The sequence below is a fragment of the Meriones unguiculatus genome, chromosome 2 (assembly GCF_030254825.1).
Source record: "Meriones unguiculatus strain TT.TT164.6M chromosome 2, Bangor_MerUng_6.1, whole genome shotgun sequence".
Lineage (NCBI taxonomy): Eukaryota > Metazoa > Chordata > Mammalia > Rodentia > Muridae > Meriones > Meriones unguiculatus.
The window spans coordinates 116,873,088-116,899,050 of record NC_083350.1 but is presented as its reverse complement, the minus strand read 5'-3'; the positions used below and the strand labels follow the sequence as shown (position 1 = coordinate 116,899,050).

The window sequence follows — 25,963 nt, the reverse complement described above, 5'->3', positions numbered from 1 at the left end:
CATGCCGGAGAAATAAACAAGGGTGCTCAGGATGAGAGGCGGCATGTTATCTTCATAGAGAGGAAGGAACCAGCGCTACACCATTTATGTGTTTAGAGACTAATCCTTTAGTAGTGGGACTGTGTTCAAGGCTGTGCCTCCATGAGGAGGCTGTTGCAGGGTCTATAAAACTATATAGCCATGGAGATAAAAGTAACCATTTTAAAAATGAGCTAAGTTATAAAATCTTCTTAGTGGCTAGATAGAAGGGTTGGAAATGGAGAAGTAATTATAAGTAATTTAATCTTTATTTGGTTGATAGGCAAATGTTCATTTAAAGCAATAAACGAAATTATAGACAGATATACACATATTAAAGAACACATAAGTTCTGTCTTGGTCATTTATTAAAACAATTCATTTCTATTTAAGATCACATAAATAGTCCATACACTTTAATTCAATGCCTTATATTAAGTACTTGATATCCTTCTAAATAGTACTTACACCTACATTCACTCGATGGCGTTTCAATTTTTTTTTATTCTGCTGTCACCTTGCCAGTTGAATGACTTTCATAACATTGCTCACAAATAAGGCCAAAGGCTGAATTCACTCTTTGAAAAGGAAGCCTGGCTATCCTCCTGGCATTTTAGGCTCGTATATTTTGAAGTTTCCCTAGGGATCTTGTGACTTTTCATTTCCACATGTCCCATTGAGCAGCCACATGTGTTAAAACTACTGCAGCCAGGTTTCTGTTGATCCAGACTCAGGGCTGCTGAGATCGCCAGCGGGGCTCCAGTGAAAACCGCAATTTATCAAAAGGTAGGATTTAGAGGGCTTCAACTCTGGAGGACCCACCTCGTGAGAAAGCCCTGATCATCCCTGCAGGAGAAAGGAAACCCTTCGAGCTGGTCCATGCAAGGCGAGGTGCACATCTCCACAGAGGTTCAGCTCAAGCCCACTCCTTGCTACTCGTGTTCTTCCTTAAGTCCAAGAAGACCCTGCAAGAAGAGTGACTCAGGTTGATGAGTCTGTACACACATGGTGCCATTATCTGTTCATCAATTAAATCAATGAAAATAGATCCTCTTTGTGCTAGGAGATGTACCAGGGATTGAGTAGAGAATGGAAAAAGATAAGCATTAGTTTTAACTTTAACTTCATATGGATAGAGATGTTATTGTTCTTGAAATATTAATGAAAAACTAGTGCACACGTATATTTACCACATTATAGGAATTGCCCTAAGCGCTTTCTATATCATCTCTCATTCACTCCTTATGAAACCAGCTGAAATCAGCACCTGCCATCTCCATTTTATTCAGTAGTAAACTGAGGGAGAAAACAGAAAATCTCTTCAAGGTCACTCAACATGTAAGAGGCAGACCATTTCTAAGTTTCTGATTCATGACTTGAATACCTCTATCTCATTTAGCATTTCTGTTGCAGAAAACTCCTTTTACCTATTTTATCTTATTTGACCTCATTAAATCCCTATGAGGAGAGAGCAAGAGATTCCTCCATCCCTTCTGATTCAAGGCAGTGAATCAGAATCAATGTAATACATCTCTTTTTGGTCAACCAATTTAACTGAAGCAACCTCAGGAGGGTAAAGGAAAATCAGGAGCTTGTGTTTGTACATGCTCAACTCCTCTGAGAAACATTTCCACCTGAACATCTACAGATGTCCATGGAAGACCTTGAAATGGTCATTTAGGAATTTTACCTGCTGCATCCTGTTCACTCAGGAAGGCATGAAGGCAATTACAAATTGCTTAACAGCTGATGTATAATATTCAAGATAAAGACTCTGATGGCAAAAGGCTGCACCAGGGAGTCCTGACATGTGATTTTTTTTTCATTTCAGGTACTTTGGGCTAACAGTATTTTTTTATGCCATGGAGTAAGTGCTGGATAGTACTAGATATGATCCAGTATAACGGGAAAATTAAACATTCTGAAATATTTATTACAAAGGGGAAAAAAAGCATGGACTTTGGTGCTGTGCAAAACTGTGCTGAGTTTTAATAGCATTATTTTAGACAGTTATTTCCTAGGACATATCCTTGATCTGACAAGTCACAGAGATCATGATAGCTATAATGGCAATAAAGAAATTGTTCCCCGGAGGATAGCTTGTTACTACCAATGGCCAACATTTGCTGAGCACTTGCTGTGTGCCAGGTTCTGTTGTGCACACATCATAAGTTACTTGGTATGAATGTTAGCATTCTTATTTTGCTGATAAGGATAACAAGGCTAAAAATATTCTCAGATCACACAGCTAGTAGGTGATAAGCCAACACTTATCAGCAGGCTGACTGCCACCAACAGCATGGAAACTTGCTGACTGCAGTTTATGTGAACCCACGCTTTTTTATAAAGAGTATGGACTCGGTCTCCGGTCTGTTTTCCTTTCTTGATTTATCTAACTTATCAGCCAAGGGAACTGTTTCCTCAGGGAGCTCTGGAGCAGCTACCCCAGCTCACGTATGCACCATTTCATTGTGTTAACTCTTAAAATGCATAGTCCATGTGTGATGTCTGGAGAGGAGAATGGGAACAACACTGGGAATTCAGTTCTGTCCTTCCAACTTCAAACTCAGGTCTCGTCAAACTTATGTAACAGGTGCTTTCCCCACTGGACCATTCAGCAATCCCTGTGTAATTGCATGCTTATTTGCTTGAGGGGGTGTCAATAACTTATGATGGAAACAGAATTTTTTTCAGGAAGCCTTGCCACCATCATCTATAAGCAAAACCTTTCTTTGGCTCCTTTCTCTACCTTTAGTTTACACTGGATCTGTATAGAAATCCTTTGTACAGAAATTCACTATCATACATTATCCTTACTTTTTTTTTGTAATTTCTCCTATAAATTTAAACCGACAACACTCTTTTAGCCCTTAGCATCTCACAAAAGTATTTCTCCGTATCTGTGATCCATCTCTGTTAACCACATGTTATCAAATATTCAAGGATCCCAACTGCCTGGAGCCTTTTCTCAGACAACACAACTGCATGCATAGTCTTTCAGCTTTAATTCTTGATACTCTACCTTGAATTTCTTACATTCTTTCTATTAGTTGAAATATTTTGAGACCATTTTAAATTTATTCAGTAATTCAAAACTATATATTCTTTTCAGGTCTTTAGTTGTCAAAAATCTAATTTACATGTTAAAGCAATGAAAATAAGAATTACTTCAAGGTCTTAATTTTATCTTTTTGCAGCACTTAATGTTTTTAATAACCTACATTTCAATAAATATCTGCAAACAACCCCAAGGGACAGTGTTGGTACACACATGCCTAGAGAATTATGGGATTTTTACAAGTATAAAAGATAGCATTGGTCTCCATTCAGTGGGGTATTGCATAATAAAATCAGAGAATGAGTCATCCAGAAGAATAAAATCATGAGAAGATAATGTTGTCCTTCTGATGAAACTGACCAGAAATTTATGGGTCCATTTTCTCATTTGTATGGTCTAGAAACTTACTAACTTTCCTTCATTAAAATGTGATACTAAAAGTTGACAACAGAATGCCATTACAAATAAAGAGGAAAGCTGTCATAGCTTAAAATAAGTTGCAATTACATAACATATGCTGTTTTTAAAAATGTCTTCTGGTAGTCATTTCTCATAAAAAATCTGTGCTGTACTTTACATAACTAAAAGCTCCCTACCATCTCAGCTGGGTCCCCCCAGTTGTCAGTCTGAGCACATGCAAAATGAAGCAAACAGCACACCTCTGAGGAGAATGGCTTGCATTCCAATTTATATCCTCCTTCTTTGGTTATCAACTCTGTTTTTGCTTATGTGATTCCCTGACATCACACATTCATGCAAGGAACCACTAAATTCCCTAATGATGTTCCAGTTTTCTTAACAACAACAGCAACAAAACACCAGTGATCTTTCCCCTGGGCAAACAAAATGGAAACGAAAAGCACTTCTGCAAAATGAACAGTTTGAGAACTCTTGAATTTCGAATGTATTTAGAGATGATCATGACTCTCTTTGTAATGCTGCTGCAGCAAGCTGTACATTTAAGGCCACCGGAGAGGCATGCTAATGAGATGCATAACCTTTACGCCAGATGAATGAGAACAGGGGATCTCTGCTTCAGAGATGAAAGCCAAAAACTGAAAAAGAAATTCCAGGCAGACAAGACCACTAAGAACCATGGTTGGTCAAGGTGCTTGGCTCACCTTTCACCTGGATGTAGCTAAAGTCCCTTCCTGTTGCTTTCTTGGTTTTATCACTCAGATGAAAGCATGTATTCAAATCCCCTAGGTATATGCTTCCAACTGCTCTCCCACATAGCCTATACCTGAAACCTCAATTGAATCAACTGTGCATTGGAATGACTGAATTTCAGTTGTCCATTGTCTGACTATTATTTTCACAATGACGCTCCAAAACTCTCAGGTAGATCAGGCAAGGCTGTGGCATAAGAATGGGCTTTGATTTATTCCTTTCTGTGTTCAGCAAAGAGTTCATATAATTCCCACAGAATTCTATCTAGATGTCAGTGATTTCCTTAGATGTGACTAAAAATGGGAGTAATCACAGTTGGATTTTATACCTTGTCTTAATCCAAAATAATCTTTCAACTAAAAAGAAATATAAGAAATTTAAGGAAGAACATATTGAATTAAAAGATGGTTATTAAAGTGGTTTAAGGTAGGTGACACAAACAATAGAAATTGTTCTCAAGTTCTGCAGCCTGGAAAGTGAGCACTGGCAAATTTGAAACTCTGTGTCTAAAGTGAGGCCCTGGATCTTTGCCAGTTGTCACATGTAGGGAGGGATGAAGGAGACCCTTCAGGCTTCTTTGTTATTGGGAACAAAACCATTCCTGAGGACTTGATTCTTATGTCCTAATCACAAACCAAGACCTCACTTCCTAACCTTGAAGTTGGGATCTCAACACAGGAATTTTGTGAGGACTCCAACCTTCAGGCCATAGCACAACTGTTCAAAAACCCAAACACAGTACCTCACCAACTGGATTATCAAGTTGTGTCTCCACGAAATCCAACTAAATCTAGATCTAAGATGATTCTCATGCACCATCGAGTAGCCCCACCACCGGATATCTAAAAACAAGGATAAAACAAAGGCTGGGTGTGGGGGGATCCTCTTCCTTGAAAATGATTATCCTTCTGACATTAACCTAGCAATCCAGGGAGAGGCTTCCGTCAGGAAAGCGCTTGGAGTGCAAAGATGTGGACCTGAGTTCAACACCTAATCTCCATGTGTAAAAGCCAAGTTACAGATTCAGGGAAAGATCCTGACTTTAAAAATGAGGTGGCAAGCAACTGAGGAAGACATTCACCATCAACCCTAGGCCTGCATACAGAAGCTCGCATACGTGTGAACACATACACAAGCATGCAGGCATATGTATGCTCCACACACATACCACAGAGGAGAAAAAAAACTACAAAGGCTATGAATGCCTTCCACCGATAGAACAGGCTTAGCATTTCCAAGCTTTTTATGTTTCAGTTTCATTTTATTATGACTGGTTGTTATAAAAGGCAATGATATCAGTTTGTAAACTTAGTGCCACGCTGTCTATAACCATCAAGACAGGCAAATTCCCAATGCTACTTGCATCCCATTGTCTAAATCTACTCCGTTGCCCTAGTTTGAGATGGTGTTCTCTTTGCCTCTTTTCTGCTTTTACATTTTCTAGTCATCACCTCCATGATTATTACTCAATATTCTTGGTCTTTTCATTTTCCTCAAAGGCTTGATTCCCCCAAGCCCTACTCCCATTTTGAGATTTTTTTCCCTTTAACAAGAAACTCCACATTATAACTGTACAGAAAACCTTTCGATTATCAGCTGTGCATCTAGACAGCTCTATTTTATATGACTGCACATAATTTCATTTTCCCCAATATTCCTAATGGTATTGACCAACTAACTCCAGGCTTTCCTTACTCTAGCCCCCAGACTAAGAACTTCTCTTTTTCTTCCTTTCCTGTCCTAAGACACAATCTCTTTTACCTCTAAGCTGCTGACCTGTAACTTGTGACTGATACCACGTAAGGCGAAGTTGGTTGAGGCAGAGGGAGGGCAGCAGCGTAGTGATCAATCAATACAATACCCTAGGGATTTGGAAAGGTGCCACCAAAACGGGAAGAGAACAGGGACACACTTTACTGAGCATGAGCAAGGAAAAAATATACTAAAGGGACAACAAGTGAAAAAATAAGGACTCCAGAGGAAAAACAAAGGAGGAAAAGGCAGCCAGCAGAGGGACAGCCCTCACAGGGAGCAACAGGAATGTGTAGTTCTCCTTGACTGATTTCCTGTAGTTCCATTTGGATTTGCTTTGAGGTAGCACTGTTTGTGGGGTGTGTGTGCCCATGCGTGCAAATGTGCAGGTATGATTGCACTTTCTTTTAGATTCTTTTTCTATTATTATTATTATTATTATTATTATTATTATTATTCATTGCACTTTATTTACTTTGTATCACAACTGATAGTATCTCTAGGGCTTTTCTGTTTATGTCTGTGGCCTTTATCCTTACCTATCATTTTCTTCATAAGTTGCCCTTTGTGCTTCAATCAATTATGTCTCTCCAAAAGCTCACCTACCTCTTGCCTCAGAATCTTTCTTGGGGTTGAAGATCAGGAGAGCCTTCACAGGGTTGGCTAGTTTGACTGGCCCCATTTTCACTCACATTTCCCCCCGTTGTCTGTTCCTCCTTGTAGCTAGCAGTCTTCTTTGATTCATAAGCATCAAGAAGTCACAAGCTGGACTGTTGACATGGCTGAGTAGTTAAGAGCACTTTTTATGCTCGCTGAGGACACAGGCTTGATTCCCAGCGCCCATGTGGTGGCTCACAAGTATCCTTAACTCTGATTCCATGGATTATGCTGCCCTCTTCGGGTCTACTAGGGCACTGCATATACATGGTACACTGACAGGCAGACAAAACATCCATAGCCATAAAAAAAAGCAAACCTTTAAAAAAAAGAAAAGGAAGACACAAGCCACTCCCTTAAAAGGGCCTAGCCTCCTGCCTCATGCCATTAGAAATGCTTTGTTGTGAAGTTTTATTTTGTTGGCAGTCCTTGGCACTATCTTTTCCATTGCACACTGCCTCTCCAAGCAGAACGCTCTCCGCACCTGTGCTTTTAAGTGTTTTAAAGCTATTTCTTTTCACCCTCTGATCCCACCCTCCCTCTTCTCTCAAAGCCGCCTTTATTTCTTTTTCCAGAACATACGTTTCACTGTAGAAAGCCTGCTATTTATGGCTCTTCTTCCCCTTTGCCTTCCCTGTGCTCCTTTTGTGTTTCTGAATGCCTTGCCTTGGCTCCTTCTCCAGTTCTCTCTTCTCCCTTTGTAGACTTCAGAAGCTGCTCCATTCCCAGGTGGGGTTATTTCCTCTAAATATACCGTCATCTTTAAGCAATTTTATTTTAGCTTTTGCTCTCAATGTATCTAAATACCTGCTGTACCTTCAAAGATGATTTTGAAAGAAACATAAATAACATCTAACACTGTCCCTATTTTCCTCCATATTACTTTCCATCCCAAAACACTTCTTTTTTTAGGGCTACTATATACCTTCCTGTCTTGTTCAGCACCTTGTGCTACCTTGCCGCATCTAAGATCTTCTTCAGGTCCTTTCTGCTCATGTGATCTGTGGCCTCCCAAGCAGAGGACATGCCTGGCTGTCTCAACAATAGCCAGGGCCTGTTTCTGCTCTGAACAAGGATACAGTATATGAGGGCTGGGGAGATGGCTTAGAGGTTAAGAGCACTGGCTGTTCTTCCAAAGGTCCTGAGTTCAATTCCCAGCAACTACATGGTGGCTCATAGCCATCTATAATGAGATCTGGTGCCCTCTTCTGGCCTGCAGGTGTATATGCAAGCAGGATACTGTATATAAAATAAATCTTTTTAAAAGTTTTTTTTTTCTTTTTTTAAGGATACAGTATCCATGTGCATCTCAGCAGTGTTCTGTTTCATACTTAGCTTTTGCTGCTCTTGGTTCTAAGTCCCTCTGCTGCTGCTAAGTTTCAACATGCCATCACTGTTTGTCATCAATGCCATTGTCCTATGTCCCACCTCCCTTTCCAGTTCTGTAGAACAAGCAGTCTTTTGGCTGCAGCATACCAAATCACTAAAGTCCCACATGCCTTTCCTCCCACGCAGCCTACAGAACACTTCTCCTCTGAGGTCTATATCAAGATCCACATCTATGGATGCAAATGGCTGTAGACATCTCTGTACTCTCCCCAGGTGAACTAATAATTAGAGTCTCACCACGCAGTCCCTAAGTGGGCAGCAGCCCTCAGCCTTCCGGTGATTCCTCCCAGAAAACTCTTTAAAGTCTTCCCACGGCTTCCCTCCTGATTCCCAAGTTGTTGGTTTCTCTTATCTCTGCTTCCTTCTGGCTGCTTTTCAATGGAAGATTAAACAGAACACCCCGCACTTTTCCCTTAAGTGATTCTCAAACTTTTCTTTTATTCCTTTTTCTAGTTGGTCCTACTGCCTTGCCTCCTTCATCATTTTTCTATCTTCTTTATAATTACAAGGATTCCATGTACCATGGATGGACCCCACCATGGGGAGAAAATTACTTCTTCCCACCTCCCTTCATCTCCCTATCCTGCCTCAAAAATGGTTTTTTCTCTCTGTGCCACCTTTAGCCTGACTTGATTTGCTTATGCCAAACTCTTTTTTTCTCACTTTTATTTTCCTGTTCTGAGGCTTCATGATTTCCTTGGCACACAGGTGAGCCCACCCAATGTCAAGACAGACAAAGCAAGGACTGTCTATTTCAATGGTGGGGAAAGCACTTTTTCAGTGCGTGCCCATTGGCTGGGTTGACCACACACTCTCCTTATTCACCATCACTCCGTGACAAGGTTAGTGGAGGCAGCGGCATCTCAGAACTATGGAGCATTGCCATTCCTACCGCCATTTCTTCTTGGGCACCAGCATGACAGAACTGAGAAGAAGAGCGTGTCCTTTCGGGAGACTGGCCCCTTAGCATCTGTGGTTTCTCCATGAAGGTTTTCTTCCCCAGGAGTAGTCTCTGAGCTCATGAGGATGAGCCTGGAAGGCAGCTGTGAGATAGCAGAACTTCTGCGAACAAAGCTGTGCTACTGTTTAGCGTGATTAGTAGAACTTCTGTGTTACTCTGCCAGTCAGCCTACACATCAGTCATTCAAATGCAGGTCTTGCTCTAGAGCTGACCTGACCCTCTCAGGGTCTCTGGGACAAGAAATAGCCTTTTCAAGAGTTATCGGTACTGTTTTTCTAGAGTGGTCCACTTTCTGACATGTTTACTTAAAATATTTCTTTAACTGCTATGTTGGCAATCTGTGTTGGTATTTAAAAAGGTGTGTTCTCACATCTCAAAGCTACCTGGATACATATTATATTCTAATTAACCATAGCATTAGGTCCCATGATCTAGATCCCTATTCGAGAGAAGTTTTTTGTGTGTTTGTTTGGGGTTTTGGGGGGGGGTTGTTGTTGTTGTTGTTTTTACATATCTTAGCATTAAAGCCAGGCTTGGAAAAGAAAACAGAATATTCAAAGTTGTGTCTGAGTCAGAAAATCTAGGGTATCTGACTGACTGAGACAGAATGTGAAAGGGCAGAGCAACTTGCTAAGGTTTGCCTTGGGGTTCCTCACACAGGTCACGTCTCACCTCTCCACCTCAGTGACGTGAATCTACCCAGCCTGTAACTAGCAGAAAACACACTCTAAGCTGGAGGTCGCTCCTGCTACCTTCCCCAGTTTTGCCCACTTCTGCTCACTCAGAGAAGCCTCCTATAACTCAGAGAACTGTCAACTAACATGCAACACCATGCCACATGCCAGTGCTACCCGCTAGGGACCAAAGCGGTGTTTTCTATTATTTTAAAGACTTGGAGATCTAAACTTTTAGCCAAGGGGGTGGATAATCAGATTTTAGGCCTCCCAGCATACCACTACATGAATCTTTTCTCTTTTAACTTTTTAAAACTCAACTTGTCCTTGACTGTATTAGGGTATAATTAATGAATATAAATGGTACATGGCACACCACAGGACACTTTGAGACATGTAAACACTGTGATGTGACTAAATAAGCTGATGAACAAACCCAATGACTCACATTTTTATCACTGTTTGTGGAGAGGATTGTTTGGATCTACACTCGCTGAGTTTTAAGGATAAAATATTGCTGTTAATTGAGTGACCATGCTGGAGAACAGATCTCCAAAAGGACACATGTAAAAGACTTCTGATTTGACCTTTGGCCAACCTCTCTCGTCTCTCAATCCCCAGTCCTGGTCACCATAAATCTCTGTGTTTGACTCTGACTCTTTTAATGAGATGGTGCAGGATTTTCTGACCAGGACTGACACACTTCACTTAATATTATGTCCTTCAAGCTTATCCCTATCCAAGCAGGGCAATTTCCCTCGGCTTGTTTTGTTTTGTTGTTTTGTTTTGTTTTTGTTTTTGTTTTTCTAGACAGGGTTTCTCTGTGTATCAGTGGCTGTCCTGGACTCCCTTTGTAGACCAGGCTGGCCTCAAACTCACAGAGATCTGCCTGCCTCTGCCCTGCTGAGTACTGGGATTACCAGGCAGACACCAAGGCATCTGGTTGAGACTTCTTTCTTTTAAAGCTAACTCATATTTCATTGTGTGTATGAATGATTAAATACATGCTTACCATGCCTGAAATTATTAAAAATGCTATATATGGTAAAATGTGATATTTCAATACATATTTACACATTTAAATAAATATTTACATATTTAAATAAAGTTAAACATGTCTACCTCATAAAACATTTATCATTCCTTTCTAGAGAGAGCATCCAAAATCTTTTCCTCGAGCCTTTAAAATAAAAAAGTATGCATTATCATTATCTACAGCTACCTTCCTATGCACTATCATACCAGACTGGCTTATTCTACCTTTACTAAAGCTTAATACCCAGTGGTTCAAGAAATCTTTTAAAGTTCTATGGTTTGCTACCTTCTACTCCTCACTCACCATTTGTCTCCTTGATTACACATAGCAAATGCCTTTGTTTTCTCTATAGAGACCCTACCTAACACATCATTCTCTGTGGGAACTCATAACTCTGCTGAATCTTTAGCTATATGCTTGATCATTCCATCAAAGATGGGCTTCTTAAAATCAAGGACAAGTTTTAATCAGAATTTGTTCCAAACACTTTGCACAAGACTAATATGCTGAGAATACAATAAGCATTTAGGCAAATGGATTAATTTCAGATATAAGGTCATGCTTTTCTCATTTTCTACAGCCCATAGACAATAAATGGATCACTAATCACACTCCTGAAAACAATGTTAAAATTCATTCAGTTATTTGTGTTGTGTCAGAATATTAGCCATATAGTGAGTTTGAGAACAATTCAGGTTACATAAGACCCTGTCTAGAAAAATGAATTTCTTTTAATCCAGGATAGTAACAGTCACAAATTCACAAAAAGACATTTAAATGTAATTTTTCAGAAAAAGATACGTTTTTGTTGTTGTTGATGATGATGATGATGATGATGTTATTCACTAAGATATAAACATTCTAAGTTGGGAGATTGGCTCTGCCTTATTAGCTCAACGGGAATCCTAGCTTATGCTTCTTCTGCATACAGCTTCCAAGGCCACCCAGAGGCCATTGTCCACACACAGGAGAGATCACAGGTAGCAAGTCTAGGGGACTGGTCCCATAAGCAACGCATGTCACTCGGTTCCCATTCCAGCAGCTAGGTGACATCTGAGTTCAAGGAAGTCATATGCTGTATATGTGGCCTTTACAGAGTGTCCAAGAAGAAGAGAGTGGCCTTTGATGAACACCTAGCCATCTCTTCCAGAGCTGAGCACTCAATAAGCATGTCTGAATCTTCCCCTACAAAGTTTCTATGCATATGGACAAAAAGCATACTCTGTAGATGTCTAAATCCAATATGAGCAAGGTCTAATCTAATGATTACACAAATTGGCATGTGATTACCAACTAACTATATTTCAAAAGCACCCAAGAATGGGTGCTAGGTAAATTTCATGTGAATGGGCTAGGTAAATAAGAGAACTTTGAAATGACATCTGAGAGATGAGCAAAACCTAACTCAAAAAGAATGGCAAGAGAGCGCAATGTGTCAAACCAAAGTATCAGTTCACGTGAAGGCTGAGAGAATGCAGGCGGCAGGCATATTGAGGATGATGAGCAAGGCTCTCCTCATGTAGAATGGAGGTGAGGTGAGTAGTGTAGGACAAGGCTGAGGCAGAAGCAGGAAGTAGAAGTTAGGGACTATTGTAACATGGTCAGAACTTGAGTCTTCATTCCACAGGAGATGGGAGTCTTATTTAAGGATTTTAAGTAAATTTCAAAAGTGACTTTTCTCAACTGTATTTCAGAAATACGTTTAAAGGCAATGGTTCAGAGATGTTGAAATAAACAGTGAAAGGGATGAGGATGGCAATTTAACAAATCAAAATCAGACATCAGAAGAAGTAAATGGTCAATAATGATGCCCAATTCTGACTGGGGCAGCTAGTTAGATGCTGATGTTATTTGTTGAAACAGAGTAACTCAAGCTTGGTGATCTCTGGTGAATTGAGACTATCCGATCATAAATACAGATTGTTGCATTTGGGTCGAAGAGGTATATGAGAAGTTCAGGGGCAAGTAGATAGTTAGATAGATGAGTCTGGGGCCTGATAGAAGATGGAGGCTTCAGATATAAATGTGGAAACCATCTCTGTATCGTAAATCTCAAAATCTTAGAAATGCCTATTAATAATATTCTTCCTAAATGATCATGAAGAAAAGTGGGTCTTAAACACAGCTGTGAGAAGGACAATGAAGAATGAACGGCTGAGGAGACGGAAAAACTAAGCAAGCATTGCATTTCAGACTGCAGGAGAAGGAAACAAATCCAGGCAAGGGTTCATGGGTAACAAGGCGTGGGCAGTGCTTATGGTTCAGTCTGTGGGTGGCATTAGAAAACTCACCAACAGGCATCTTAATAAAAGGATGCAGGAAAAAACCAATAGAACATGGATAAGTAGAAGCAGCCTCTTTTTGATTCCTTTAATATATTTGGCTTGAAAGGAGGAGAAACGCATGCACTGGCTGGAGAAGTGTAGGTGAAATGAGATGTTTTAATAACACTAAGCTCACCTACTTATGGGCCTCTAACTCCTTTGTACACACTAACTAATACATTTAAGACATAATAGTGGCACAAAGGGGTAAGTAATTTGCCCATGGCTTAGGCAGTGGCAGACCTGCAAATGGAACCTGAGTTGTCTACTTTCAGAATCTGCCCCATCTCTCAGTGACTGAGGAATCTCCTATGGCACATTTTAATGCCGAATAAAACATTCCAAAGTGGTTTTTTTCCTTCTGATAGTAAGATATGTACACATATGCCCAATATATCTGCAATAATAGACAAATTTTATACAGATTATGATGTGCCTACGTACTGTTATTTAAAACATTTCAATTAAGTAAATAACAATGAAATGAAATTATGATATAGAAATAAATGTGAAGAGCCTATTCTTTTATTCATATTCACCATTGGGTTATCTGTGACCTCCATAACGGAGACAGTTACAGATGTTAGAGAAATGATAGTCTTTAACTGTGGTTCTTAACCTGTGAATTGTGACCTCCACAGGGGTCACATATCAGGTATCCTGCATATCATATATATACATTAAAATTCATAGCAATAAAAAATTACAGGTATGAAGTAGCAACAAAATAATTTTATGGTTGGGGTCACTACAACATGAGGAACTGTATTGAAGAGTCACAGCATTAGGAAGGCTGAGAACCTTTATGAGGAAGGTTTAAGAGGAAGGATGATCTTGGTACATTTTAGCTTCTGTTACTGACTGACAAGTTTCTACAAACTTCGTGGCTTAAAAATATGTATTCGTTGACTTACCATAGAGTACAAAGGATCACCAGGCAATCAGTACTAGCAGGTAAGAACAAACAGTGAAACCATGGAAATATGTTTTCCCAGCAAGGTAACTCTACAACTGTGCCATCAGGACCCTGTCATGGAGACCAGGAAAGTGAGGTCTAGATGGCCAAGCAATCCCTTCAGTGCCTTCTCAGTAAAGCCACCCCTGATCTACCTGGTACTGTTTTAATGTTTGATTTTTCAAATTAGCATGCAAAGTATTAGATATCATTATATCATTTTGGAATGAGGTATGTTTGGGTAGATTGTCTTTCCTCTGTCCCCCACCATTTTGAATGATGCTCCTCAGACCTTAATGCTTTATATTTTCCCAATGTACATGTCCCAACCAAGCAAATTCTACTATTTTGTTAATTGATTTTGTATAATTTATTGACAAAAAGGTTCCAGGGACTGATACATGATTTCCATTATATAAATGCATGCTAAGCCAGTGTCCACAGCTGGCCATTGCTGCTCCCACTGCCCTTTGATGAACTGAACTGGGTCTTACTTTAAATAGACACATTGACTTTCTGTTTTTGCAATCCTTATTTTAATCACACCAAACATCCACTTTTCAACTGTTAATTCTTTCTAATAGAACTGCCTCTATCTCTTAATCAAGACATGCAGATATGTGGGAATTTTGGAAAATCTCTTATATCACAAAGCACCGGTCAATTTCTCATTAAATCACTTGAAACTGCATTTCACATTATAAGAACAGTACTGTATTTTAAGCCAGTAGATGGTTCAAGGGTTTTGTTCATGTATCCCAGAACACTTGTCTGCATTTGATCCATCTCTTCCTTCTGAGCCTTCATGTCTGAGCAGGTGAATCCTCTTTCTGGACGCTCACACACATCCATCCCATCTCCCACAAACACACTGGCTCCAGTTACAAGAAAAAAAACCTGTCTTAAAGTTACACGTGAATAGCAAGCACCTTTGTTTGGAAAAATGCTGTACATCTGAGGTGACTTTGAGAAACTGGGACGATTATGCTTGGAGGCAGGGGGTTATCTGCAATTAAAGTGTCTATTTCTCCTTAGCTCTGTCACTAGATTCTGGAATGCTTCAAGGCTCCCTTCCCACGTTATTTCTGCCACATCTGTGCTGGAGTCAATATGTCATATTGTTATTCATTTGGACATCCACAGAGACTACACTGCAGCTAAGAATCGTAAGGTAGAATTCAGTGATTATTTTTGACAAAATTGAATCAATGAAATCATATAAAATAATGTTTTATAGAGTATCTTCACACACACACACACACAAAAAAAAAAAAAATATTGAAGGGCATAAGCTGTCTCAGTCACCTAAGCAGTATAATGTACATTTGCTCACAAGGGCAGATTTGGTCTTTTTAGCCTGGGTACATTTCATAATAGCATTCACACTGTGACCATCTGGTCCATTAGTTGTAAATACCGATTTGGCAGAATCTTCAGGGGTATGAGCATAGTTGTGGGATCATCAGGAACTTGAAAAATCCTATCACCCAAAGAACATATTACCTATTGCCTAATACTGTGCATTATCTCACCCCAATGACCTTTTTATCCCAGCACTTGGGAGGCAGAGGCAAGTGAATTTCTGTGTGAGTTCAAGGCCAGCCTGATCTACATAGAGTGTTCCAGCACAGCCAGTGCTACATGAAGAAAGATTGTCTCAAAAAAAAAGTGAACATTTTACTACTTCTGCAAATGAACAATATGCAAATAGTCTGAATTTATATCTTGAACAATCGGACCTCCATTTGTTTCTCACCTCTAACTAGACTCCTAATCTTGGGGCAAAGAGTTTCTGCTCATCAGAGTATCTATTGCCAATTTAACACAGAGAATTTTTCTTGTAATTAACATAAATAGACTATGTCCTTTTAAAATGACAGGGACTGAGTAATTTTTGGTACCTTCTAAAAACTTATTCAAAGGTAAATTTCCCAATAAGTGTCTGCACTTAGCCCATTTGCAAAGACCACCAAAGCAAAACTTTTTCTTACATAGAAAAAGTTATGACCCGTCCTGTAGGAACCATGTAAATTTTTTGTTTGCAATCAAACCTTCTTGTCCATTGGAGATGACCTTTGTTTTAATATCTACAATGCTTCTCAAAAAGGAAGGGATTTCTGTAGTTGTCCATAGAATCATTAATTTGTGTCTGTTCTTTTTAGTGGCTGCTTAAAGAAAAAAAAAATCATGGATTTATCAAGCTGCTCAGAACAAAAGGCCCTTCTGATTGTCAGTGCCATAGTTTAAAAGGGCAGGTTAATTTCTCTGAATCTCACAGTTGGAACTTTCTAACGCTAACTGGCAGTTTCCACCTAGTGATCAAGGCAATTCACTAAAATAAATTATACATAAAGTTGAAATTCCTAATAGTAATGAGGCCCCTTCATGAGATAATCATACCAGCAAAGGCATTCATCTGTCAGCTACTTCTCCACAGGGTCTTGAAAATACCGATGGAAGAACTACACCTCTAGAAGGATTTTGTTTCTAGCTTTATGGCAGGGTTAGCATGGCAGTGCCCTGATGCCAGGCATGAAGGAGAGGCTCCCAGTGAACCTGGTAGTGGACCTGTTGATTAAACTGTGGCACAGGTGATGGAACACGAGCATACTGCTGTTTATAAGGCAGTAGACGAATGAACTGCTGGTTTCAATACATGCAGTCCATAGCTACTTAGAAGATCTCCATTGTGTTCCTGGAGCAAGGCACAGAACAGTAGTAGAAATTCCAATCCCTGCTCTTCTAGCGTCAACAGGTAGTAGATGAACTCAGTATATAAATAGGAATAACTAAACTACAGGACACCATACTGCAGGTTATAAAAGAGATGGGATTGAACCTTCCAAAACCTAGCTTAGCCATCAGTAGACAAGCTGCTTTGCAATTTTCAGAGACTGAAACTAAGGAATTGTTTCATTGAGCTTTTTCAAAAGTCTGACACAAGTGTTTGGGGCTTCATTTTAAACACAGTGGGGGCTGAATGACCATTGGAATGAAGCATGGGCAAGAAGTGCAGGTGATGTGACGGTGGTACTGATGGTGCGATGCCGTGCTTCAGGGCATGTTGGAGGTAGGCATTGACAGAGGTAGTTAAGGCAGGCTATAGTGTCCATCAAAATAGTAAAAACAACTCAATCAGACACATGTTTACAGAAAAGGGCAATTCAAGAGTTATGGGTTAAAGGTGGAGGATAACAGAGAGATGGAAGTTAACCTCTAGGAAAAGGTCTAGGAAGGAACAGTTAAAGGGACGGCATATGTTAAACATCAATTTAGACACACAATGTTTATTATTATTATTATTATTATTATTTACTTTGTATCCCAGTTGTAGCACCTTCTCTCCATCTTCCTTCCCTATCCCTCCCCACTAGTCCACTGACAGGGAAGTCCTCTTCCTCTATTGTCTGACCCTAGTCTATAAGGTCCCATCAGGACTGCCTAGATCTTCTTCATCTGTGGGCTGGCTAGGTCACCCCACCAGGGAGAAGTGATCAAGAAGCAGGCAATGGAGTTCATGTCAGAGACTGTCTCTTCTCCCCTTACTAGGGAACTCACATGGAGACTGAGCTGTCTATGGGCTTCATCTGAGCAGGATGTCCAGATCCTCTCTATGCATGGTCTTTGGTTGATGCATCAGTCTCTGCAGTTCCCCCTGGGCCCAGCTTTTTTGGTTTTGTTGGTCTCCTTGTGGGGCTCCAGGTCCTTCTAGCTCCCCCTTCTTCCATAAGACTCCCTGCACTATGCCCAAAGTCTGGCTGTGAGTCTCTGCATCTGCTTCTATCCCCTGCTGAGTGGAATCTTTTAGAGGACATCTGTGGTAGGCTCCCATCCTGTTCCCTTTCTTCTACCACTTCTGGAGTCTATCCTGTTTTCACTTATGAATGAGAATTAAGCATCTTCCTAGGGTCCTTGTTGTTTAGTTTCTTTTGGTTTGTAAATTTTAATATGTTTATGCTATATTATGTGGCTAATATCCACTTATAAGTGAGCATATATCATCCATAGACAATTAATTTGAAATGAGAGTAGAAAGTAGAATAAATCATCAGTTGGGTTTTTAGTTATTGTAACTCCACATGTAGTGTTAAATGATCTTGCCTCAGTTTCTCATTGAAATCACCTACCCAACTTTCTGTAACCCCTGCCTCTCACTTATCTTATAAAATGGACATAATAGCATCTGCTTCACCATCTCTTGGGAAAATTATAATTGTTAATGTTGTATAAAAATCTAAGATGGGGACTTGCTCTTTTCATTGATGTGACAAAATACCAGGGAAAACCAAGTTCAAGGCAGGAAAGATCTTCTTTGGGCCACAGTTCATTGTTTTCAGTCCATTGCATAAGGACTGTGTGAAGGATAGTGTGGTGGGGGGAGCACGAAGTAAGCAAGGTTTCCTTTATCATGAAAGTCAGGAAGAAGAGGCAGGACAGGTTCAGAGAGAAGACTGATACTCTTAGTGACACACTTCCTCCAACCATGTCCCACTTCCTAGTTTCCTCTATTTCTCTCTAATACCAACAATGACTAAATCTATTGATTAGATTAGATTCTTCATTTAGATCCACCAGTGTGAGACCAAGCCTTTAATACTTGAGTTTGGGGAAAACACTAGAACACTGGGATGGCTAGTGTTTACAATCAAATGTTTATATATAAATCTCTGGTTAACCTTCTTACAAATTGATGTAAAACTTTCGAATAAAAGTTTGATCTAAAACTATCCAAATAGAGCTCTCAAGTCCTTCCAAGTAACCTTGGATACTTGTATGGATATGTATGGATAAAGAGCTAGAGTAAAACCTTCATACATTAGAACAACACTGTAGGCTTTGTTTTTATTTTCTCAGATGAGGGGATGAGATGAAAACCACTCCCAAGCCTTTCTAGCTCTTTATGAACTTTCACTGCTCTGGCCTAAACTCCTCTCCAAGATGACTAATTCAATCTGGATTCTCTTAGCTTCTGACTAAATTCCTCTGCCTGGCCTCAGACTAATTCTGCCAATATGTTTTAATCTTCTGACTCCTTCTCATTCTCTGGCTCATTTTGTCTTCACCTGTATCTAGGTTGCTCTCTCCCTATGGAACTTCTCTCTGTAAAAAAAAACTCTCAATAAAAAAGCAAACAAAAAATAATACTTCTTTCTCTGCCAGCATTGCTTTTAAGTAGCCTCTTTCTGTCCTGTTCTCATGAGAGTTAGGTGTAGCCTATCTCTGACTCATTCTTTCAAATCTTTCTTAGATTCATCACTTTGTCTGCCCCTCAGAAGTAACTTTCAAACACAGCTGCCTCCTTCTATAAACTAATCTTACCGTCCTTATTTGGGATTACAGATGTGTGTTAAGGGCATGTTTATATTCCATACAGATCATTATGTAATCCAGAGTGTGTCTGCATTCCAGCCAGGATCACATAGACCTAGAAAGTCTTTGGATGTGATCCCTTGCCAGAGCAGCCATGTTGCTGGATTAAAATTCCCCTACAACAGAGAAGTGTTTTTCCTGGCCACAGAAGTGAAGGAACAGACTTCATTAAGGGAAGGGCATATTGGTTTTCAACAATTTGTCATGGTCTGAGTCCCTAAATCTAAGATCAGGACTACCATACTGGCTTACCATGCAAGCATAGGTTGTTACCATGTTTTCAATGTGGCTGAAGAGAATCCTTGAAGGACTGACACTGTGGCCCACTATCCTGTCATACATGTCCGTCCATGGCCTCCCCATAAGGTGGATTTGTTTCTGATACACAAACTCCAGGTTCCTGTGTCTACCACAACATGTGAAAAACATGTTTTGATCACAGTTTTTATTTTACTCTCTAAACCTAGAGCCAAACCATCATGTAGAAAGAGAAAGTTGCTCTGGTTCACAAACTTCCAGTTTTAGAGATGTCTTAAAGCACCAAGAAAGCCGTTTGCTCATCCAGGATGCACACTGAGAAAATGTATTAACAAGACAAAGGTGATAAGAACTTGGTGATGTTTCTTACCTTCTCCCAGAAAAGTTTTTCTCCGTCTTGACATCAGAAATTACACAAGTAGGGGGAGGAGGGCCTGACTAGCTTTAAAGTAGCTGTTGATTCAGAAGTAATTAAAACTTTGGAAAGTCATTTCAGTTCATTCATGTAAAAATAATATTTAATTTGGCATACTGTTTATGATAATTTTATGAGCAAATGAAAATTTTCCATATTAAAACCTCTAAATTAATTAAATGCAGATCTGTAGGGTGTTAAACATAAGCCCTTTTTGTCCTCTGTATCTTAAAATAGCCAAGACTGTTCTTTTAGGCACCCATTCTTCATCCATCACATAGGCTTAAAATTGCAGTTAATCTCACATGTGTCTTTTTTATCCAAAATTTCAATCTCTCTTTTTTATTTACTTTTTTCTTTTTTTATTTATTCTTTATTAATTGCACTTTATTCACTTTGTATCCCCCCTGTGGTTCCCTCCCTCCTCCTGTCCCAATTCCTCCCTTCCTCCACCTCTGCATGCATGCCCCTCCCCAAGTCCACTGGTAGGGGAGGTCTTCTTTTCCTTCCTTCTGATCCTAGTCAATTAGGTCTCATCAGGAGTGGCTGCATTGTCTTCTTCTGTGACCTGGTAATGTTGCTTCCCCCTCAGGGGGAGGTAATTAAAGAGCAGGCCAATCAGTTCATGTCAGAGACAGTCCCTGTTCCCATTACTATGGAACCCACTAGGACACTGAACTGCCATGGGCTACATCTATGCAGGGGCCTTAGGTTATCTTCATGAATAGTCCTTGGTTGAAGTATCAGTCTCAAGGAAGACCCCTGTGTTCAAATTTTCTGGTTCTGTTGCTCTCCTTGTGGAGTTCCTGTCCTCTGCAGATCTTACTGTTTCCCACTTCTTTCCTAAGATTCCCTGCACTCTGCCCAAAGATTGCCCATAAGTCTCAGCATCTGCATTGATAGTCTGCAGGGCAGAGCCTTTCAGAGGTCCTCTGTGTCAGGCTCCTGACTTGTTCCCTCCTTTCTCTTACTTCTGATGTCCATCCTCTTTGCCTTTCTGGATAGGAATTAAGCATTTTAGCAAGAGTCTTCTTTCTTGATTAGTTTCTTTAGGTGTACAGATTTTAGTAGGTTTATCCTATATTATATATCTATATGAGTAGGAAATAAAAGCTGTCATCAAAAGTCTCCCATCCAAAAAAAGCCCAGGGCCAGATGGTTTCAGTGCAGAATTCTACCAGACCTTCAAAGAAGAGTTAACACCAATACTCTTCAAACTATTCCACAAAATAGAAACGAAAGGAATACTACCAAACTCATTCTATGAAGCCACAGTCACCTAAACCTCACAAAGACCCAACAAAGAAAGAGAATTTCAGGCCAATCTCCCACATGAACATCGATGCAAAAATACTCAACAAAATACTTGCAAAAAAATAAATCCAAGAACACATCAAAGATATCATCCACTACATTTTATATTTTAAAAATTTATTCACTTTGTATCCTAACTGTAGCATCCTCCCTCATCTCCTCCCAATCCTTCCCTCCCTCTTCTTCTCTCATGCCCCTTCTTCAGTACACTGATAGGAGAAGTCCTCCTCCCCTTCCATCTGACCCTAGCCTATCAGGTCTCGTCAGGACTGGCTGCATTGTCTTCCTCTATGGCTTGGTAAGGCTGCACCCCTTCTCAGGGGGAGGTAATCAAAGAGCCAACCACTGAGTTCATGTCAGAGACAATGTTCCCTTTTCTAGTGAGCCCATTTGGAAACTGAGCTGCCATGGGCTACATCTATGCAAGGGTTCTAGGTTATTTTGGTCCTTGGTTGGATTATCAGTCTCAGAAAAGACCCCTGGGCCCAGATTTTTTGCTCTGTTGCTCTCCATGTGTAGCTCCAGTCCCCTCCAGGTCTTTCTATCTCGCCCTTCTTTCATAAGATTCCCTGCACTCTGCCCAAAGTTTGGCTATGAATCTCAGCATCTGCCTTGATACCCTGATGGGTAGGTAGAGTCTTTCAGAGGCCCTCTGTAGTAGGCTCCTGTCTTGTTCCTTGTTTTTCACCCTCTTCCAATGTCTATCCTCTTTGCCTTTCTGAATGAGGACTGAGCATCTTACCCAAGGTCCTTCTTCTTGCTTGGCTTCTTTAGGTGTACAGATTTTAGTATGATTCTACTATATTATTTGTCTAATAGACACTTATAAGTGAGTATATAGCATGTGTATCTTTCTGTTTCTGGGATACCTCACTCAAGATTATCTTTTCTAGTTCCCACCATTTGCCTGCACATTTCATGATTTCCTTATTTTTAATTGCTGAGTAGTATTCCATTGTGTAAATGTACCAAAATTTCTGTAGCCATTCCTCAATTGAGGGACATCTGGGTTGTTTCAGATTCTGGCTATAATGCTATAAAGCTTCCATGAACATGGCTGAGCAAATGTCCTTGTTGTATACTTGAGCATATTTGAGATATATGCCTAGGAGTCATATAGCTGGATCTTGAAGTAGCACTCTTCATATTGATTTCCAAAGTGGTTGTACATGTTTATATTCCCACCAGCAATGCAGGAGGATTCCCTACATCCTCTTCAGCATGTGTTGTCACTTGAGTTTTTGATCTTAGCCATTCTGATGGGTATAAGGTGAGACATCTCAGGTCATTTTGATTTGCATTTCCCTGATGTCTAAGGACATTGAGCATTTCTTTAAGTGTTTCTCTGCCATTCTATATTCCTCTACAGAGAATTCTCTGTTTAGCTCTGTACCCCATTTTTTAATTGAATTACTTGATTTGTTGCTGTTTAACTTCTTGAGTTCTTTATACATTCTGGATACTAGCCCTCTGTCAGATATAGAGTTGGTGAAGATCCTTTCCTAGTTAGTAGGCTGTCGTTTTTGTTCTGATGACAGTGTTCTTTGCTTTACAGAAGCTTTTCAGTTTCATGAGGTCCCATTTATTGTTGCTCTTAGAGCCTGTGCTGTTGGTGTTCTGTTCAGGAAGTTGTTTCCTGTGCCAATGAGTTCAAGGCTCTTCCCCACTTTTTCTTTCTAACAGGTTTAGTGTGTCTGGCTTTATGTTGAGGTCTTTGATCCACTTGGACTTTAATTCAGATTCAATGCAATTCCCATCAAATTACCAATACAATTCTTTATAGACTTTGAAAGAAAAATTCTCACCTTCATATGGAATAACAAGAAACCCAGAGTTGCTAAAACAATCCTCTACAATAAAAGGTACCTCAATCCCTGATTTCAAGCTGTACTATAGAATAACAGTAATAAAAACTGCATGGCACTGGCACAGAAACAGACTGGTGGATCAATGGAATCAAATAGAAGACCCAGAAATAAACCCAAACATTTATGGACACCTGATTTTTGACAAAGATGCCAAAACCACACAATGGAAAAAATATACCATCTTCATGAAATGGTGCTAGTCTAACTGGATGTCTACATGTAGAAAAATGCAAATAGATCCATACTTATCACCCTGTACAAAACTAAAGTCTAAGTGGATCAAGGACCTCAACATAAAACCAGACACACTAAATTGGTTAGAAGAAAAAGTGGGGAAGAGCCTTTGAACTAATTCGATCTCTCTTTTAAAGTTACGTATTGCATAGAATCTTTTTAATTCTCTGTGTGCTGAAGAATGAAATGATCCTTCAAGAAAAATGACAAGACTTTTTTTTTTCATTAAAACAACTGGGAACCTTTGTGTGGTGGTGCTTTCCTGTAATCCTCAGTACTTGACAGACGGATGAGCAGAAGGATCAGACATCCTTATCCTCAGCTACAGTCGGTTTGAGGCCAGTCTCTGCTATATGAGTCCTCCTGTCAAAACACTTTTAATGAGATAAATGAAGTTTTTAAAGTTAGCGGCCACTTGCAAGTTATAGGATGAAAGAAGAATAAGTATTGAAAAGAAAAGTGTATATTTGGGGTGGAACAAAAATATAGAACTTATCTTAGCACCCTTAGTTATTTGGGGAATCCAATAATGAGCCACGACAGCATAGCCGTCTCTGGAACACCTGTGGAGGAGTGACAGTAGTCTGCCCTGCAGTACAGTGAGTTTACCAAGGAGATGATCATGAATAACAAAGATATTCCTACACAGATCCCTCCTCCAAATGACCTTATCAAGCCAGGATTTTGTCAGCATACATTTCTCTTCCCTCACCAAATTTAGAGGACTCTGTCTATATTTTAGTATTAATTTTTACAATATGAATTCCAACTCTGCATTTTCAGGGACTATGAAAAATAGTACGTTCTTCTAATCTCCCTCATGTGCTGGTTAACCATCAGGGTGACTAAGCATATAGAGTGACTCTGGTGAAAGTAACTCTGCTCACCACAAGGAGCTATGTCTTCTAGAGTTCAAAGAATTAGTATTTGAAAAATGTTCACATTTGTTGAAAAGGTAAGGTAAAGGGATCCCCATCCAGGGACCTTGCCAATAGGGAAGGCACAGAGAGTGGGAGAATTAAATCATCAAATAGGAAAACAGTGTTCTCATCAACCTTGAGGTGTGCGATAAGATACTACAGGGATTCTACAAATGGGAGAAGTGGTCCATAGACACATGTGATGTCATTTTCAGTAGAACAATACCTAAGCATGGAAAGACAAGCCGGAGCTCTTTCCCTCCCTTTCTATCACCTACAAATAAAACATACTCTTTCTCTGAAAGTTGGATATAAGGAGAACCCCCACAAAAGAAGAAATTACATTTCCTTACACTATTATAGTATATCATGGAAGGTATTTCCACACTGGAGACTGGCTCATTTAACATTTATGTCTACCTACAGGTAAGGCCAAATACCATCCCAAGAAGAGGCTAGCATGAAAAGACACAGTATCAGTTTCTGTACACCCTCCCTATGTTACAGGTCTATCTAAGAAATCTGGCATAGCTATTTCCTTCCTTAGAATCAAAATTTAGATTTGAGGAAGGAAAACACTAAGGAATGAACTCTGATAGACCATATAGCTAATTCCTTAGGTCCAATGGCAGGCAGGGCCTCTCACGTCTCAGGAGATGGTACAACAATATCTTTAATTCTTTTTATACCCTCTCTCTCCTCAGCCTTCGTGTGTGTTTGTACCACACACATGTACATGTACATACACACACACATACAGATACAAATTATCTCGCTGAACAGCAGGGTTGTTAATAAGTAATCCTAAAATTCCCAACGTTCCACTTAAGAGAATAAATATAAGACCTTTCTGCAAAAGGAGCATTTTATGTGTCATCATCATTTTCTACTCTGGCTAAGTTATTCAGAATTGTTAAATGTCCTTTGGACATAAAAGACAGGAGCACTGAAATGACATGAGTATTTGCATTGTGGTAAAATGTGTTACAATGTTCCAGCCTGCTGCTAAGATTTTTACAAATTTATGGGTAAAGACAAAGAAAGATTTCACTGGAAGTGAATAAAACTAAATGCACAAAAACTCATACTTGAGGGCTTTTATCTCATGAGAATTGCAGAATTTTTCAACAATAAATAGAATTTAACTGAACAAAGATAGGTCTTTCTTTCCAAAACCCTAAGCGTAAGCTTTTAGATAGAACCTTATTTGAAAGAGGAAAAGACAAAACCTGAGATGGGTTGATTCTAATATGAAAAGATTGAGTAAACCATACAAAGGTTTGGTTTTTTTTTATTAAAACAAGGATATTTTTCTAAGAGTTTTGCAGTATTATTCAGTGTGTTCTCAAAGACAGTCATCTTGGTCTCATTTCCAGAGCCACTGAATTACAGACATAGTCTATTGGCTGTTAAAGTGTAATTGGTCTTTTTTTTTTTACACTGAAATAATCTTAAGAAAGAGAAAACTAGTTTCATGTGAAATGACCACTATAAAAATGCCCGTGGACTTTGAAGTCTTCAGACTCAAATTGTCATAACCATCCTCTTGAGGAAATTACAATGTCTGAGAACAAACATTTCAATTTCACT

The 25,963-nt window shown here is 39.6% G+C and overlaps 1 protein-coding gene across 3 annotated transcripts in view; it reads left to right on the top strand.

Annotated features, from left to right (window-relative positions):
• Syt1 (synaptotagmin 1) overlaps window positions 1–25,963 on the top strand; it is a 551,311-nt gene that overhangs the window by 434,481 nt on the left and 90,867 nt on the right. The gene's annotated exons all lie outside the window — the stretch shown is intronic.